This window comes from Myodes glareolus, chromosome 7, assembly GCF_982192425.1.
Source record: "Myodes glareolus chromosome 7, mMyoGla1.1, whole genome shotgun sequence".
Classification (NCBI taxonomy): Eukaryota; Metazoa; Chordata; class Mammalia; order Rodentia; family Cricetidae; genus Myodes; species Myodes glareolus.
The window spans coordinates 31,901,179-31,905,803 of NC_142032.1; the positions used below are offsets into that span (position 1 = coordinate 31,901,179).

Genomic DNA, 4,625 nt, shown 5'->3' on the forward strand with positions numbered 1-4,625 from the left:
ACCCTGCACCAACTCAAAGGGAAACAGTTTAAGAAAAACTGTGCTCTTGAGATGTAAATCGGGACATTCACATTCTAACTAAAAAACACTAAGATGGTTTTACTAGAATCAATCTATAAACCATGTAAGATTCTTTAATTACAACACACTTCAGTTATGATACATTTCAATGAAAATGAAACTCCTCTTTCTTTTTTGTTTCTGTTTGTTTGTGGGAAAATGTAACCTGGGTTTCACACAATGTAGGCAAGCAGTCTACCACTGAGTCATACCCCGTGTTCTGAAATTCATGTTTTACATTACATTTACTTACAATTCCCATGATTCTGTTTCAGCAGGAATTCAAATTTACTCATGGACTCCAGTACACTATGTCGCTAAGGCCAAGCGTTGCCTTGGGTACCTGCTGCATTCATTACAATAGGGAGGGGAAACACAGAGTTTGTGGAGATTTTATTAATATAAGAAAAAAAGACATACAAGGAGCTGGGATGTCTCATTTAGTAAATTACCTGTTATACAACCGGGACGACCTGAGTTTGGATCTCCAGCACCCATGTAAAAAGCTGAACGCTGCCATGAATGGCTAAAACCCAGGACGGGTCAAGTAGAGACAGGTGGATCCCTGTGGCTTGCTGCCTGCTTAGCAACCTCATTGCTCTTGAGGTTCAATGAGAGGCTCTATCTCAAAAAAGTTAAGATGAAAAATAATAGAGGAGAGCCAATGCTAAAATCTGCACCTACATACTTGCCTCCACAAACCTTCTCTCTCTCTCTCTCTCTCTCTCTCTCTCTCTCTCTCTCTCTCTCTCTCACACACACACACACACACACACACACACACACACACACACACACACACACATACACAAATACGATGAAACATCACATTGTCTAGATTCATTATATAAGGGAGACAAAAGTTTCTCTTTGTTATCTTATGTTAAGGAATTAGGAGCATGAAAACTAAATGCTCTGGACTGGCTGCTCTGAAAAGTCATCTTTGCATTGTTCCTGGTGCTGCTCGGCGGACTCCGGCAGCTCTCTTGCCAGAGTCCTCGAACTTGATTCTTCTCGCCCTCGCTGCAGCGGATCACCGGCGTGCCCCACCATGTCAGACGCAGCCGTGGACACCAGCTCCGAGATCACCACCAAGGACTTGAAGGAGAAGAAGGAAGTTGTGGAGGAGGCAGAAAATGGAAGAGACGCACCTGCCAATGGCAATGCTAATGAGGAAAATGGGGAGCAGGAGGCCGACAATGAGGTAGATGAAAAAGAGGAAGAAGGTGGGGAGGAAGAGGAGGAGGAGGAGGAAGAAGGTGACGGTGAGGAAGAGGATGGAGATGAAGATGAGGAGGCTGAGGCTCCTACGGGCAAGCGGGCAAGCGGGTAGCTGAAGACAATGAGGATGATGATGTTGACACCAAGGAGCAGAAGACAGACGAGGATGACTAGACAGCAAAGGACAAAGCTAAACTAAGGCCGCCGTGACCTATTCACCCTCCACTTCCCGTCTCAGAATATAAACGTGGTCACCTTCGAGTAGAGGAGCAGGCCCTGCCCGCCAATAGCGGGCAGTGCCACCCACAGATGACATGCGCTCTTCATCAACCCACCAAAACCACAACATGAATTTGCAACAGGGGAGGAAAAACCAAAACTTCCAAGGCCCTGCTTTTTTTCTTAAAAATACTTTAAAGGAAAATTTGTATTTTTTATTCACATTTTATATTTTTGTACAAATTGTTAGGGGTCAGCCATTTTTGATGATAATGGGTGACCAGACCAGCCTTCAGAGCATTCTCTGTCCTACTTCTGACCTTACTTGTGGTGTGACCATGTTCATTATAATCTCAAAGGAGAAAAAACCTTGTAAAAAAAAATGACAACAAAAAAACAATCTTATTCCGAGCATTCCAGTAACTTTTTTTGTGTATGTACCTAGCTGTACTATAAGTAGTTGGTTTGTATGAGATGGTTAAAAAGGCCGAAGATTAAAGGTTTCTTTTTTTCTTCCTTTTTTTGTCTATGAAGTTGCTGTTTATTTATTTATTTTTGGGGGGGCCTGTTTGATGTATGTGTGAAACAATGTCCAACAATAAACCGGAACTTTATTTTGCTGAGTTGTTCAAAAAAAAAAACCTAAATACTCTGAAAATAGATTGGTAGGAGAAAAAGGTTCTGTGTGCAGTGCAGGTAATGAGTGTAAAATTAGCTCCAGCGTCTTGACCACAGGAGGTCAAAGAACATCAGGTATCTTCTGAAAGAAAGACTCTGTCCTCATCCTGCTCTTTGGCTACTTCCAGACTCTGAGCATGGAGAACTAACCCAGATCTTGCCAGTGTCACCTTACCAGGGCCGGTGTCTCTCTCCCTGTATTCACTTTGGCTTTCCCACCTAGCTATATTCTGCCCTGCCATAGGCCAAAGCAGCTTTATTCATCCACCAATAAAAGCAGCACATATTCCCAGTGTCCAGAAGGACCTCCCATATCAAGTCCCTCCTAAAGGACAGAATGGCAGAGAAGACAAGCTCTCCTTAGCTTATGGTAAGCAGCAACGCTATAGATATGATGGCTGGGGTGGAAACAGCCATCTTGCAGTAGGAAGGGAGTGACACCAACATTTGCTGCTTAATGATGGAGAGATGGGTGGCAACTGGGCCACCGATGGCACTGCTGGGCTGCCAAACCAACAGCTGCCTATGTCTGGATCTTGAGTGCCCCATCGCTAGCCCTGCACTTTATATGCCTTTGGGAAATGAACCAGACTTAAGCTACAAAGCGCTCTAGTGTTTGCAGCTGACGAAGTCCTCAATGTGTGAGCCTTTGGGGCTCACTGCAAAGTAAAAACTGCCCCTGTGTAGCAGTCTTTGTCCAGGAAAGCAACTCATCAGTGCTGCCCGTCTGTCTGGTGGTACCTGTATCTCATTTGGAGTAAACTCCAATGGGGTAGACCTCTTCTTCCCTGTGTGCCTAGAGCCTACATATGAAGCCTTCTGTGCACCTCAGGAACCACCAGGCGACTCACACAGACAGATGCACCTGTGGTGCATCCACAGGCCCTAGGGACTTCTCTGCCTTACTTGCATCCATTTGTCAGACTTGGGTCTTACATGCCTACTGGTGCTTAGTGGCCAGTAAGTTCCCTGCTTGCCCCTGCCATGGCTGTGGTGGCTTTGCTATGAAGAGGTGGAAACCCCTGAGCTGTTCATACAGACACCAGTGAAGGGCAGGACAGATATCTCTCTTTCCAATTGGAGTGTCCAAAAGTTTGAGCAAGGCTCTGCTGTGCTGAGAGGATCCCAGGGCTGGCAAAGGCAAAGGACCCTGACCTCTACCGTAAATAGGGACTGTCTGTGATGTCACACAATGTCTTAGTTTACTTTCTATTGCTGTGATAAACACCACAACCAAAAGCAACCTAGGAAGGAAAGGGTTTATTTGGCTTAATGGTTATAGTCCTTCACCAGAGAAGCTAAGGTGGGAACTTGATGAACCTGAAGGCAAAACCTGAAATAGGGGTCATGGAGGAATGTTGTTTAATGGCTTGCTCCCCACATCTTGCTAAGAATACCTTATTTTACAACCCAGGGCCACTTTCCTAGCGGGTGGCACCATCCACAAGGGGCTAGGCCCTCCCATAACAATTGTTAATGAAGAAAATGCCCCCACACACTTGCCCACAGACTGATCTTATGAAGGTGTGTTCTCAGTTGAGACTCCCTCTTCCAAGATGACTCTAGCTTGTGTCGAGTTGACAGAAACTAAGCAACAACATGATGATGACTCTGCCTGGTCTAACAAAGTAAGAGAAGGGGAAGCTGAATGTGAGTGACCGGGGAAGGCAGGCAATAAAGAACACCATAGATAAGACTCAGGCCCCCTCCCTTGCTTCATTCAAGAAAGGTGCTTTTTTGCATCTTATCACAGATACACAGAGGTTGCTGAGTCTCACATCATCCAGTGGTTGGCTCTCTAGAACACACATGGTCTTCCGGCTATCACTGGCAATGCAATATTCGGAAAATATCTTACATCCTAAGAGCAGAATTTTTGTCGGACCTCACAGTCAAAGTTAATAATACACTTTGAAATCACTTAAGTGACTTAAAACTGCTAGCCACTGAATAATCAGTCTGTTTATTTAACCTACCTTTAAAAAACAATGTAACAACCTACCTTGCTTGCCTTCAATTTCTGATGTAATCAATGTTTACAACATAAGCTAATGCATAACTGCAATCCTAAGTTATGTACTCATGCACCACCTGACATAGAAGCCTGACCCATGTGTATCGACTTGCCGAAAGCAGCAAATACATAAATTGAAAGCAACTTCCTAAAATCTACCATGCACTTTATTGGCATGGGTTGATAAGCACTGCTATTTGTTATCTAGGTCAGTTGGAATCAGCTGGAGCCAGTGACTTAATCCCTCGTAAAACTCTGTTAAAGATTCCTGAAAAGTGTCCCAGTCCTCCCTCCATGTGATGCTCTCTGTGGTGTTCAGGAAATACAGAGCAAAACCCTTTGTTAGAGACAGACAACACTAACGTGCAAATCCACACACGCACGTGCACACACGCACACATGTGTGCATCACAGACACACACAGCTCATAAAA

At 44.6% G+C, this 4,625-nt stretch overlaps 1 pseudogene; it reads left to right on the forward strand.

Annotated features, from left to right (window-relative positions):
* Nucleotides 1-1,018: 1,018 nt before the first annotated feature.
* Nucleotides 1,019-2,033, forward strand: LOC146893628 (prothymosin alpha pseudogene; annotated as a pseudogene).
* Nucleotides 2,034-4,625: the final 2,592 nt, after the last annotated feature.